Source organism: Trichosurus vulpecula, chromosome 8, assembly GCF_011100635.1.
Source record: "Trichosurus vulpecula isolate mTriVul1 chromosome 8, mTriVul1.pri, whole genome shotgun sequence".
Lineage (NCBI taxonomy): Eukaryota > Metazoa > Chordata > Mammalia > Diprotodontia > Phalangeridae > Trichosurus > Trichosurus vulpecula.
In genome coordinates this window covers 30,782,824-30,797,558 of record NC_050580.1, presented here as the reverse complement: position 1 = coordinate 30,797,558, position 14,735 = coordinate 30,782,824, and the positions used below count along the sequence as shown (strand labels likewise).

At 38.9% G+C, this 14,735-nt stretch overlaps 1 protein-coding gene across 3 annotated transcripts in view; it reads left to right on the top strand.

The window, feature by feature from the left end:
- The window catches only part of CTNNA3 (catenin alpha 3), a 1,949,360-nt gene that overhangs the window by 21,601 nt on the left and 1,913,024 nt on the right, over window positions 1-14,735 (top strand). The window contains exon 1 of one of the 3 annotated variants that reach the window (XM_036734545.1): window positions 13,589-13,704. The exons of the other annotated variants lie outside the window; for them this stretch is intronic. The gene's annotated coding sequence lies outside the window, so the exon portion shown is untranslated. Of the gene's footprint in view, window positions 1-13,588; window positions 13,705-14,735 lie in introns of those variants that run through there. 3 annotated transcript variants of the gene reach the window in all.

Sequence of the window (14,735 nt, the reverse complement as noted above, 5' to 3'; positions counted from 1 at the left end):
GCGGCTCTCTTCTTGGGAATGAACATGGTTGGCATGGTGCCCGGACTCTTGGGAAATGCAGAAATTTCAGTTTTGGATTCACCGTCCTAACTGAAGCAGGGCTTTTCTCTCCAATGATGCTCACTCCCCTCCATTCTATAAAGTTATAATTTAATAAGATGCCTTAGGCATCTTTTCACTCTCTCTGGGAAACATTTGTTACAATGTTAGAAGCCAGATAGAATGTTTCCCTAGTGCTCCACATATCTGCAGAGGGTCCTGGATTCCATGTTGGTGGATGATAAATTGCTCTTACGACTGAAGCAGATGATGGTCCTTAGGGCAACTGATAAATAGATTGAGTAAGCTTTTGTGGATTTGATTACTCTTTCCTAGAGGGTCCTTTCACTCCAACACCAAATATAGTCTTCATCCGGTAGAAAGACTGTGGGATTTTGGAGTCAGAGGACCTGAGTTCAAAACCTTTCTTACTACCCATGTGACCTTGGGTAAGTCATTTCTCTTCTTTTGAGCTTGGATTGCTCATCTCTGCCCTGAGCAGGTTGGACTAGGTGACCTTCCAAGGTTCCTTCCAGTTCTAAATCTTTGCTGCTAAGCTTAAAGAGACCATTCACTTCATACCACTCATCTCTACTAGATTTCGATGGGATTTGGCCCAGGCAAAGCAAATCTTAATAAAGAGAACTAACTGTTGTCAGTTAGTAGTACCATATGTTTCCTCAGCGTGTGGTACTTTATAGTGCACAGTATCTCTATCCAAGAGAGATACTGCCTAGTGTCTGACACATAGTAGGTGCTTAATAAATATTTATTAGCTGACTAGAAGAGTGCTGGAACCAAAGCCAGATGATCAGTGTTTGAATCACTGTTCTGATAAATAGTAGCTGTGTGACAGTGGGGATGTCACTGAATCTCCCTGAGACTCAATTTTGTTATTAGCCAGGTGACATGGTGGATAGATCACTGGACTGGGAATCAGGAAGACCTGAGTTCAAATCCAGGCTCAGGCACTTGCCAGCTGCATGATCCTGGGCAAGTCTCTTTACCTCTGTTGGCCTCAGTTTCTTCTCTGTAAAATGAAGAAGCACCTACTTCACAGGACTGTTGTGAGGATTAAATGAGCTAACATAAGGAAAGCAATCTGCAAAGCTTAAAGTGCTATCTATATAAATGCTAGGTATTAATATAATATTATTATAGTTATTATTAGGGTACAATTCTTATCTAGCCTGCACCTGGTTGTCACTAGGTAGAAGGGAAGCACTGCCACATCTTGAAGGCAAAGACCTTTGTTATCATACGGGCTTGTATTCCCCAAGGCGTGTAGTGTATTGCAGGTGCCCAATAGAGGTGTTGAATGAACTAGAACTCTGGATTTGGAATCAGAACCTGGGATCCAATCCTGGACTTGCTACTTCCTGTGTAATTGTGGGTAAGTCACTTACCCACTCTGGACTTCAGTTTCTTCCTCCATTAAATCTAAGTGATCTATAGAGTCCCTTAACCTAAAGATCTATTATTTAATACAAAGATTAATTTCTTTGTCAGATGTATTTGCCTGAGATAACAAGACTCAGGAATAGATAGAAATTATATCTGTCAATTTAAATTCATACAGCAACCTCACATGTTATGAGCAGATAAGTGTGGTTTAGTGATAAGAATGCTGGCTTTGGAGGTAGAAGACCAAGGTTTAAACCCTATCTCTGTCACTTAATAGTAGTGTGACCTTGGTAAATATGCGTTCCTTCTTTGGGTCTTCCTTTCCTCACCTCTAAAATGAGGGGATTGACTTAGATGACTTCTAAGGTCTTTCCTGGCTCAATAGCTATGATCCTCTGAAGTTCTGCCACCTCTGCTTCTCTGTATTCGTGTAAGAAATGCTATAGGCTTTGAATGAAGTCTCTGCTCATCTCACAAACAATCTTTGAATTGGAGGGGAACTTGGAAGCTGAGATCTCATTGACCTTTACCTGAACTCCCTTCCACCACCACAAACCTGCCAAGTGGTCATCCAACTCATGCTTAAAGATCTCCACTGATGGGGACCCTACTATCTTTGCAGGTAGGAGCCCATTCCTCTTTTGAGAAATTTAGTCAAATGCTTTCTTTGAATCTAGGTAGGCTGTACTAATAGCATTGCTTTGATCCCCCAGTGTAGGACCCAATTGCAGGAGGAAGTGAGGTTAGTCTGGCACAACCTTTTTTTTGAAGGGGGAAGGCAGGGCAATTGGGGTTAAGTGACTTGCCCAAGGTCACACAACTAGTGTGTCAAGTGTCTGAGGCTGGATTTGAACTCAGGTCCTCCTGACTCCAGGGCCTGTGCTCTACTCACCATGCCACCTAGCTGCCCCTGGCACAAGCTTTTCTTGATGAAGCCATGTTGGCTCATTGGGATCACTGTTTCCTTCTCTACATGTTCACTAACCATTCCTTTAATAATCAATTGTAGAATCTGCAATCAAAGTATTGTCCTCAGGTGAGTGGTCATTGCTAAAGGCTTCACATCTGCCATTTTCTTCTGGGATATAGTTCAATTGGGTTTGGTGATTTGAACTCATCAAGGACAGTGTTGGCATGTTGACCTATCTCTCTGTTTATCTTGGGTATCAACTCCCTTTAGCCACTTTTGTTCTTTCCTTTCTAGTCCAAAGTTCGTTCTCCTTGGCAGAGAAAGCAGAAGCAAAATTAGAGTCGAGAAGCCCCACCTTCTTCCTGTTTATTATCATTCCATCCACCCCCAAGTAGATCCTAGCCCTTCTCAGATTCTCCCATTTTCCCCAAATATAGCTAAAAAATCCTTCCCCGCCTCAGCTCACTCAGAGTTTGAGCATTTCTGATACTATTCTTATGAGATAATGCCATGTTTTTGTATCTACCTTACATTATCTGTCCTGTTTCCACTTTTAATACACATATTTTAAAATAGCTTATTTACGTATTTTTTAATGTCAGCATAATTCCCCCCACTATCCTCTTCTCCTTTCAGTCATCCTTTATAACAATATTTTTAACTGCCCCTCCCCAAGAGAAGATGAAAAAAATCAGCATAACTGACTAATATATCAATAAGGCTGAAAATATGTGTAATGTGCAACACTTGTGGATTCCTCCTCACCCCTCTGCAAAGGGCGGGGTGGGGTCTTTTTATGTCTCCTTTCGAGCCCTGCTTGTTCTTTATAATTTTCCAGATTCACTCTGTTTATTTATTTTTATGTGTGGTGGTTCTTTCTGTTTACTTTATTGTAGTCATATATGTATGCATGTATATATGCATATGTGTATATATGCATAAGTGTATATATATATATACACATACATATATGTATATTTATATATTTCTCCCCCTTGGCTTTGTTTGCTTCACTACGCATTCATTCACATAGATCTTTCCATGCTTCTGTGTATTAATCACATTTGTCATTTCTTACAGCACAGTTATATTCTATTACATTCATAGACCACAATTTGTTTAGTCACTCCCAATCGATGGACATCTACTTTCTTTCTAATTCTTCACTGTCATAATGAGTGCTACTATAAATATAGGGGAACTTTCTTCTTATCAATGGCATCCTTAGGGTGTTTTGTTCAGTCCTTTTTCAGTCATATCCAACTCTTTGTGACCCCATTTAGGGTTTTCTGAGCAAAGATAGTGAAGTGGCTTGCTGATCCCTTCTCCAGCTCATTTTACATTAGAGGAAACTGAGGCAAACAAGGTGAATTGACTTGCCCAGGATCACACAGCTAGTAAATGTCTGAGGCTAGATTTGAACTCAGAAAGATGAAGGTTAGTGACTCCAGGCCACCTAGCTGCCCTTCCTAGGGTATAAGCCTCATGATGGAATCTCTGGGTAAAAGGATATGGATATTTTAGTCATTTTGCATAATTTCAAATTGCTTTCCAAAAAGGTTGTACTGATTCATAGCTCCACTGACAATGTGCCAACCTGCCTTTCTTTCTCCGGGCTCTCCAACATTGTTACTTCCGATCTTTTTTCATTTTTGCCAGTCCATAAGATGTGAGGCACAACCTCAGGGTTGTTTTGATTTGCATTTCTTTTCTTATTAGTGATTTGAAGCCTTCTTTCATATGGTTGTTAATAGTTTGTCATTCTTTTGAGAATTCTTTGTTCATATCCTTTGGCCACTTCTGTCTTGGAAAATGGCTTTTTGCTGTATCTACGCACACATTCGCAGGTACAATTTCTTAATTTTTTATAGTTTTTGGATATGAAATTCTTATCAGAAAAATTTGGTATGAATATCCCCCCTCCCATTCAATCACTTCCTTTTTCTTTTGTAATTGCCTTTATCCCTTGTATGGTTAAGAATGCTTGTTGTATCTGTATCTGCGAGAGTCATACGATCTGCTTCTCTTCCAAAAATTTCAATAGTACCATCTTTAAAATTAAGATTATGTCTCCGTTTTGAATGTATTGTGGAATATGGTGCACATGGCACATATCTTTTAAAAAATCTAAGTTAGTTGATGACTCCAGTAGATGTCTGGGTAATAAATCCCCCATCACTACCATTTCCTTCCTTGCCTCTACATCAAGCCTCATGGCCTGTTCCTGAAATCTGCATCCATTTCCTATTTGATGTCTAGTTGGTCCGAAGCAATGATTCTCAACCTTTTTAGTCTCAGGACCCATTTAAATATAAAAAAAATTGAAGCCCCTCCTAAAGAACTTCTGTTTGTGTAGGTCCTGTCTACCAACATTTACTTTATCAGAAACTAAAATGTCTCAGTATTATTATGAAAATAGTTTTGACCTCACAGATCCCCTGAAAAGCACCCTGGATCACAGTTTGAGGACCACTGTCCTATGATATAGTATGGTGACAATATCATGTCCATTCTTATCTCTCTTAGTCTTCACCAAAAAACTCTCCACCATGGCTATAGCTCTTGGTTACTTGGATTTCTCTATGTGAATTTATCTGTCCCACTTCTTCTACTTATCCTGTTCTCTTTGGAAAAATATGTGACAATAACAAAATTGCTAACATTTATATAGCACTTACTATGCGTGCTGAGTACTTTACAATTATTATCTCATTTGAATCTCAATTTGAATCTTGGGGGTAGGTTCTATTTTTATCCCTATTTACAGAGGTGGAAACTGAGGCAGACCTGTAGAGCTTAAGAGACTTCCTCAGGTTCATGAAGCTAGTAAGTATCTGAGGTTGGATTTGAACTCAGGTCTTCTTGAACTCCAGGCCCCACACTATCCACTGTGACATCTAGCTGCCCCAAGCATGTATACCCTTCCAGAGATATAGTCCAGGCTTCAGGACTATCCACCAAATCTCAGTGTTGTCCTTGATGTCAAATCTGTCTCTCTGCATTAGGATCCCTTATTCACTTTGCTTGGTATCTATACTGTGTGCATTTGTTTATAGACATCAAAAAGCATTGGTTTTTATTTCTGTCTCCTTTCTTTCATTTTCAGCTCATTAATTTCTTAGCCTATTGACTATGATTTTTTTTTTAAACACTTTAGCTACTGTCTATGTGGCATCTTACTTGGTGGATCTACCTACCAAGGCACTTTCCCCCATTCTCCCTTCCTTTTCAGTTTAAAACTCCTTTGATTAGATTTGTAATACCCACCTACTCTTTTTATCCAGTAATATAAATCACAACGCATCCATGACTGTCTAGTAACAGAGACATTTGAAAGAATGGTGGATTCAGATTTGGAGGTATTGAGTTTCAGAAGGCTCTGGGACATCCAGTTGGTAATTTCCAACAGGAATCTAGGGACGCAGGGCCGAGGCTCAGAGAAGAGTCTGGGGCTGGATATGACATGAAGATCTGTGAGTTATTTCCATAAAGATTATAATTAAACACAAGGGAGCTGATGAGGTCATAAAGAGAGAGTTTAGAGGGAGGAGAAAAGAGAAAAGGGACTATGATAGAACCCAATGATGATCTAGCAAAGAAGATGGAGAAGAAAGTAGTAAGTGTCTGAGGTAATATTTCAACCCCACTTTTCCTGACTCTGAGTATGCCAGTCTGTTATGCCATACTGCTTTTCAGTCATAGGCTATTTTAAGAGAAGCGTAACATTCGGAAGATGGTGATCAATCAATCTGTCTGTCTATCTGTCCATCCAGCATCTATCTTTCTTGTCTCTCTTTCTATCTAGTTATTTACTGTGCCCTGGTCAGACCATATCTAGAGTAATACTACATGTTTAAGAATGATAATCTGGAAAGCATTTAGAAGGTGGCCAGAATGGTAAGGGGCCTTGAGACAGTGATATAATTGGATTGATTGAAAGCACTGTTTAAGGGGATGTTTATTCTGGAGAAGAGAAGTCTTAGGGAGGATAGAATAGGGTTTCTTCAAGAACTGGGGGGACTGCTATGTGGTCTGCTTGGCCCCAGAGGGCAGAACTGAGGGCCATGGCTGTGAGTTGTTGAAAGACAGGTTAGAGATATGGTCAAAGAAAACCTTCTTAGCTATGAGAATGATTTGAAGATAGAATGAGCCACGTCAAGAGGAAGTAGGCTTCTCCTCTCTAGAATCACAGGATCATGTATCTAGACTGGAATGGACCTTAGAGGTCATCGGTTTTAGTCCCTTAGTTTATAGATGGGGAATTGAGGCCCAGAGAAGTGAAATCGCTTGCTTAAGATCACACAGGTAGTAAGGGTAAGAGGCAGGATTTGAACCCAGGCCTTTAAACAGAAGCTGATTAACCACTTGTTTGGTTGTCATCAGGGGGATGTCTGGTCACGTCCAAGTTGAATTGCATGGTGTGTGAAGGCCCTTATAACTCTGAGATTCCACGATTCAGGGATACTGTAATTGTTAGCATTCTGAAAGAATAAAGAAAATAGTGTATAAAAATTTATCAAAGGAACAATAGCAATCCAGGGGGCTTTAAACTTTTATATCTCTACATAAAACACTGTCTTTATGGCAAGTAGGGCTGGTTAAGAAGGTTTTGAGTTATATAAATAAAGGAACTCCCTACTTAGGAGTGAATAAATGGTCTCGTATATCTCCTTTCAGCAAAGCACCCCAATATGGTGTTCATAGAATCTAAAGTAGAATTCTCTCCAAAAGAATGAGAGGCTTATTATTTTCAGCAAAAGTATATCACATATCGTTAATTGCTTAATATGTTCAAGGCACTATACTAGAGACTTTCTGGATTCTGTGGTCCATAAATAGGGATCTCGTGTAGCTCGTTGAGAGGACAATTACCAGATGGGAATGATAGCATAGGATGAAGAGGCAGGGATGGACTTTATGTGCACCGTGGGACACAGTATCCACATTCATGAGATCACAGGTTAAGAGGTTAAAGAAAAGGAGATTTCTAATGATGACTTTCCCACTGGCTATTTCTGACACTATAACATGAGGAATCTGGCATGAATATCTGTTTTGACAACATGGCATCACATCTCCCCTGGATTGTGAGATACTTTCAAGTCTTGACTTCCTTGGCCTGGTTCCTACAGATCTCACTTTTAACTTGGGGTCATCAGAGTTAGAATTGGAAGGGATCTCTGATAACACCTAGTCCAACCCCTTCATTTTGTATAGGAGAAAATCGAGGCTTGGAAAGGCCAAGGGACCTCTTGCATTCACACAGGTATCATGAATGCCAGATAAAAGGGAGCACAAAGGCTTTCTCATCTGTTTGGTAGCTAAACAATGCTTTTTCCCTCTACCATATCCCCAGCTAGTGGTTATTTGGATTATGCTTGAAGGTGGCAGGGAAGCTACTACCTTCCAAGAAAATCCATTCTGATTTTGGATGCTCTAATGGTTAGGAAGTTTTTCTTGATATCAAGTTTAAATTTATCTCTTTGAAAACTCTACCTGTTTCTCATTGATGTATCCTGTGTGGCCTAATGGAAAAAGTTATAGGATAATAGAACTAGAGTTGGCAGAGGCCTCAGAGGCCGTCCATCTCCCTTAGTTTACAGATGGAGATACTAAGACCCATGGAGGTTAAGTGACTTGTTCAAGGTCATACAGGCAATCAATGTCAGAGGAGGGACTTCAACCTTGATTCTCTGACTTCAGAGTCAATGCTGTTCCTACCACACCACACTCCTTCCCAATGCTTCTTCCATATGATGACTGTTCAAATGTCCTAAGACAGCTATCATGCTTTCCCCATCTTACCTGAAGTGAGGGTAAGAATTGGATTTGTTCCTCTCTTATAAAATGATGGGGATGGACTACATAACCTCTAAACTACCTTTCAGTTCTATTTTCAGGGTCTTATGGTTCTAAAGAGGCGAGCTCATTTACCTCCTGAGGGGGCCCATTCAACATCTGGACAAGTCTTGTTGCTAGGCAGATTTCCTTTATATACAGCCAGTGGTCTGAAGGCAAATGCTTAATAACTGGCTTCCTGAAAAAAATGTATAATCTGCATTATTGACATTTTCTTAAGTTTAGGCAATCAAAACTAGAAATCAAGCCCTGACTTGTAGCTTTTGTTGATTTCTGAGGCTCATGCTGAAAATTAAACAATGAACTCTTGGAAGGTGGTATGAGGGAGGTGGTGTTTCCCCAGCATGCCCTGCATACATTTATGATTTGTCTCTTTATAATTTGTATCCATTGCTCCCAGTACTGTCTATGGAGTCAAGCAGAACAAGTTCAATCCCCTTCTTCTATTAGGCTAGACATCCCTAGTTCTTCTAAATAATCCACAATTGGAATCCAGGTCTGTCAGTCTTTCAGTCAGTAAATATTAAGAGCTTCCTATGTGCCAGATACTGTGCTAAGCACTAGGGATACAAAGAAAGGCAAAAACATGGTGGCTGCCCTCTAGAAACTTCCATTCTAGCAGTCTTCTGACTTCAAATTCCCTATTCTTTCACTACGTGATGAGTAAATGAATTGTCAAAGAACCCTATCTGGCTCAGAGAACTTTGGCACTATTTCTGTCTTTCATACCTTAAAAATTTGTTCTGCATGGCTGATTGTTTAAGCCTTCTTCATTGACTTGTTTTTCCTTGTGTAGTTAGTTACATCGAATTCTTGAATGACTTTGGATCCCATTTGGGAAACTCTCTGGTATTCGAGGTCTTGCTATGTAGTTAGATAATCAGCCTATGGAGTTGGCTCAGCCATATGTATATCTTGAACAGATGACGCAGATGGATAATGAAAGAGGCCCAAAATTGGATAGGAAGAAGAGAATGGTCTGGATTGGTCTGAATTTAGGAAAATGCATGGAGCTTTCAACAATGTTTAAGCTGAAGGGCTCTGAAACAATATTTCATCTTAGTAACGCTAAGCAGTCAATAAATCAGTCTACAAATATTTGTTAAATACTTGCTATGTGCCAGACACTGTACTATATACTAGAGATACAAAGATAGTGAAGGAGATAGTCTCCATTCCCAAGAAACTTACACCATTGTTCTTTTGGAGATGCTCATTGTGAATTGTGGAATACCACAGTCTTCACAGAATAAAAATTATGGATCACACAAAGGGCAATAGGAAGACACATGGTAGACAAAATAGATTTATGTGAATTGTACACAGGAATGATGTCATCCAAAAAAGATATATGCTGGGAGGGGGAGGTAGGATGGTTTTATAGCAAGAGTGAAGTATAATAGATAGGGATGTTATGTGGGGCAGGGATACCTGTGCATTGTCAAGAGATCATGAACGGGGATCTCATGTAGCTTGTTGGATGTATCCTTTGTGTTACAGGATGGGGATAGCATAGGATGAACAGTAAGGAATGGACTTTATCTGCATTGTTGGATAGAGTACATGGAGTACATGGAGTGCATTAATGAGATCACAGATCTGTTGGAGTACTGAAGTACTGAAGCATGCGTAGTTTCCACTAGCTCCACCATAATGCCTTTACTTTGGGAGTAAGTTAGCCAATTTGATGTGCAAAGTCTAACAGCGTTTTGATGTTGGGCTTTCAGTGTGACCATAAAATAATAACTGGTTGATGATGACATAATCTTTCAACCATTTAACAGGCTCAGCATTGAACACACAGCCTTCATGAGGGAAATGTCAATGTTGCAAGAGCAGGGACTATATCTTTAAATGCTCCCAATGGTTTCTGTACATAATAGCCACTTAGGTAATGTTTAGATATTTTCTAATGCAGTCAATCACGGTGGAGAAGTGCTGTTCTACTTTATGGTTTAGTTCTGTTCTCTTCATTCTGGATGGAAAATGCATGGAGGGAAAAGGATGATTAGAAATGAGTTCAAAATTCTGTCAGGAAAAATATTCAAAGTAAATATCACTGATAAAGGTCTGATGTCAAAGATATATAAAGAATTGATAAAAATATAGAAAAACAAGAATCATTCCCTTACAGATACATAGTAAAAAGATGTCTTCTTTTCAGAAGAAGAAATGTAAACTATCAACAACTCTATGAAAGAATGTTCTAGATTGCTAATAAGAGAAAAAAGAATTGAAACCACATAGGTCTAACCTCATATCCATCAGATTGACAAAAATGATGAAAGATAAAACTGACTTTTGTTGGAAGGGTTGTGGAAAGATAATCATTCTAATGCACTCTTGGTGAAACTAATTGGTTAGCCATTTAATGGTCTTGGAGTCAGGAAGACCTGAGTTCAACTAGCTATGGGGCCCTGGGAAAGTCCCTTAACCCTTCTCAGCTTCAGTTTTTTCATTTTTAAAATGAGGATAATAATAGCACCTATTGGTTTTTGTGAATATTAAATGAGCTAGCATATGTTTATAAAGTGCTGTACAAACCTTAAGGCACCATGTAAATTTTATTGTTATCATTGTTTATTATTATTATTCCATTCATATTTATTATATTATTTTTTATATTATTATTATTCCGCTCAGAGATGGAATAAATTTAATAACAGCATAGCACTTAGATCTCTTAGTTTTTCATATAGAAATTTCAGTAAGTACTTAATGAGACCCAGAGAGGCTGTGACTTGCACAAGGTCATATAGCCAATTAGTGACATAACTGAGATTAGCCCCTTGGAGCAGCTGGCTTCTCCCCCAGCGTATTTTTCTATATACAACAGTGCCTTTTTAAAGTCTTTCATGAGAGAAGATTTTTTACTCTTTGAATCCTGGGTGGGATAAATCTCCATAAATCACTTCTTTGAAAGGGCAAATTGTAATGGGCATATTGTGTCCTACTTCTTGGTGCTGGTATGAATAGATTTCACTTATTACAGTATTATGGAGCTCTTCAAATATACTTTCCAGTGGTTAAATGATGGGAAATGTGGACCAGGGTTATCGAATGTAATAAAAAAATAAGGCCAAAGTGTGAGTGTCAGAATGGATCAGGAAAAAAACCAACTATCTGCTAAATACCAGAAACACATATAAAAATAGAGATACATACAGAATGAAAATGAGAGGCTGGAATAAAATTTATATACATCAGATGATTCCCCTAAAGCATAAATTGTGTAATGGTATTATCAGTTTAAATAGATAGGAGAATTCACAATGTCAAGAGAGATAAATATGGAAATCACTTTATACTTAAAGGAATCACAGGTCATAAAACAATATCAGTATTAAATATGCATACACTCATTGGTATAGCATCAAAATTCATAAAAGGTTATGTGAATTGTAAAAAGATGTAGATAGCATAATTGTAGGGGATTTTAATGATACTCTCTCAGAGCTAGATAAATCAGCAGAAGGAGAAAGAAAAAGGAAAATATACAACCGAACAAGTTTTTGGAGAAATTAGATCTGAAAGTCTTATGGTACTTGCTGAATGGGAGCATTAAAGAATACACATAATTCTTAGCACTGCTTGATACCTCTTGACAAAAATAGACCATGTACTAGAGCATAGAGAAATTATAAATAAATATGAAAAAGAATTTAAACTTCTTGAGGGTAGAGACTATTTCAGTATTTGTTAGTACAGTGTCTGGCAGAGTACCTAACATACAATAGCTGTTTAATAAATGCTTGTTTACTGGAGAAAAAGGATTAGAGGATTTAAAGTTAGCTATGACTTAGCAGCTCAGTATTCTAGAATAACTCAGGAAATACTAAATATGTTAATGAGTTAAATCAATGTGTCTTTCTCCCCTGGAAATCCTGGTAAAAGAGTTCCCATAACCAAGACTTACCAACTTTTTGCTTTTCCTTATATGATTAGATGTGACAAGGCTGAAGATTAATCACATAGTAAGGGGAAAAACATAAGGGCTACCTCAAAAGCCAAGGAAAAGCTTTTGAAATCCAGTTTTTAATATTACCAAGTTTCTGAGTTGTTAATTATTGGAAATGGAAGCTGAGCTAGACAGTGAACTAAAAAGGAGGACAATACTGTCTCCTGGATTGTCATTAGGAAATTGTATGATTCTTTAAACTTCAATATTCTTTTGATGAAATGGACAATTTCAGAGGAAACTGGGCACACCTTCATGAACTGATTCAAAACAAAATTAGCTGAATTAGAACACTTTATTCAATGGCAACAACATTAAAGAGAGAAACAACTGCAAAAGACCCTGGAATTCTGACCAGCAATGATAAACCACAGTTCTAAAAGAATGAAGATGAATTATGCCATTCTTCAGAGGTGGCTATTGTTTGAATTTATTTTGCTGGAATATGTGAATATTAAAGGAATTTAAAATATTTGCTAAATTCAGGTGGGGGTAGTGGGAAAGGCAGATCAACAAAAATACTCATTATTTGAAAAATAAAAATAATAAACTAAAAAAAAACAATCCACCATCTGTGTTCTTTCATCATCACCACAACTGGCCAGGATTTTGAGTCTTGAATACCACCATCTCAGAGAATTGTAGTAGTGCATAATCCAGTGGAGGGCATGAGTAGGTTCCAATTTGACATTGCCAGTGTAATAGAAACGGTAAAAAATCTCATCAGAGAGAAATAGGACCTGTAAGGTAGGTGGACAGGTCAGGCACCATGAGCAAGAGACAACATCGGGACAGCCTGCATGCTTCTTTGGAATCCATGCAATCTCAAGAGACCAGGATTAGCACTCCTCCAATTTTGAGTGGATTCCCTATGGAGGATTTCTGGGAGGATATATCTAAGAGTCCAGAATGATGACCAGGTATGAATGGCTTGTGACTGGCACCACCAGAGGGAGTAAGCACCTTGATCAGGTCATAGATCCACTGAATATTGAAGCATTGATTCCAGAGGTCTTCAGTGATGAATGGCAGATCAGTACATCTTCTCCCTCTCTGGGCACCCTGACTGGCTGCTACTAAAAGTTATTTGCAGTATAATTTACATGCTGATGGAATCTGGAGCTCTGCAGTTAGCATACCACTTTTACCTTTCATTCCTCTTACATGTCAAGCGGTACCTCACTATCTAATTTTTCCAGAACTTTCAGCTTTCTGGCTTGCTGTGAAATGAAAACCCCCATCCAAAGTTCACCTCAGGCCTTGGGTCATTTGTTCATCATAAACCCAGGGAAAGCCCTCTCCAGCACAACTTGCTGGCTTTGCATGTTTTCCATTGGCATATTGCTTTAAGAGTGCCCAACCCCCAAAGCAGCAGCCACTGTGTCCTGTCAGTCATCCTGAAATACACTAGGGTGCTTGTCGACTGTTTGCCTACACATGCATCACAAGCCAAATTCTGAGCCCAGCGGTGGGGCCGAAGTTCCAAACATGAGCGATTGCTTAGGCAGCCGGCTTAGGAGCTGTCTGTGACCAAGTAAGTGTTTGTATCCAGGGGTCCGGTTGGTGAGTGATGGCTGGGCTGGTCTCCACTCTTTTTTGAAGCCTAACTTTGAAAACACGTTATTTTTCCTCCTGTCAAGTGAACTCTCATCATTGTAGATTGTCTCTGAGCGTCACCTTGTGATAAAAGGTTCTGAGGAGAAATCAAGGGAAGTGGCGTCTGTCAGGTAGCATGCAGAGTCGTCTGCTGTGGTGTGTGTGGGGTTTTAGAGTGATCCCCTCTTCTGAGCAGATCTGGGGGCAGCTCAGAGAGACACAAACCACCAGTCTTGTCATCATGGGATACTATAAGCCCCTCCATACCATTTCTGCTGAGGTGGGCACATTTTAGAAGGACAGCGTCACAGCAGCTCAAATGTGGAGAATCTTTAGGAGAGATTTCTTTGAAGTACTGAAGGAAAAACTTGTCCTATGCATATAATAATAATGATAATAGTACAGAGAGATTACATTAATACAATGCTTCAAAGTTTGCAAAACACCATGTGCATTATCTCATTCATCCAAACCATAGTAGCTGAACAGTAACATATTTGAAACATTTCCACTGTGAAGCTGAAATATAACTTGAGTAGGTGTGGTTCTGGGAAATAGTATACTCGATCTTGATAATATATGTAAGACACTTGGCAAATCTGAAAGTTCTGTATGTGTGTCAACTATTATACCTCTTAGTAATGCAATCCATGTTTCAAGATTCTGTTACAGACTTCTGGATTTGAAGTTAAATGTGGATTTTTTAAAAGATTTTTTCACCTAAATTTTTTTCTCTTTATATTTTTAAATCAGGCAATACTGATTGGCAAGAATGCAAAAAGTGAAAGAAGTTAGTGAATTCAATGCTTGCATTTTCCATCGTAGGTTGAAAATAGTTCCCAGGCAACTAAGACTTGTCAGTTTCCTCTTGTTACCTTTAAGTGGAATTCTTAAAGGGGCTACATTCTTTGGAAACCATGTCAGAGTCATGTAAATATCGCTAGATAGCTGCGACACCTAGACACACTG